Source organism: Diachasma alloeum, unplaced genomic scaffold (genome assembly GCF_001412515.2).
Source record: "Diachasma alloeum isolate Michigan unplaced genomic scaffold, Dall2.0 Dall_scaffold_00178, whole genome shotgun sequence".
Classification (NCBI taxonomy): Eukaryota; Metazoa; Arthropoda; class Insecta; order Hymenoptera; family Braconidae; genus Diachasma; species Diachasma alloeum.
In genome coordinates, this window is record NW_021680344.1 from 1,831,816 (window position 1) to 1,832,045 (window position 230).

Here is a 230-nt window from a genome sequence, read left to right on the forward strand (position 1 = left end):
CAAGAAAGCGTGATTTTACGAGCGGGTGAAGGGGAAGGCATGTATGCGGAGGGTTGAAATTTGTAGCCAACGAGGAGACAGGGTTGCAGAATATATTTTAGCCACCCTCATCTCCCCGTTTGCAGGCGGTGTTTAAATAAAAAATAGTGAACGTTGATTCTGTATTTATTGACCCCCTGATGCCAATGAAACCCTCGGAGGTGACAGAAATGGGGAAAAAAAATTTTTCA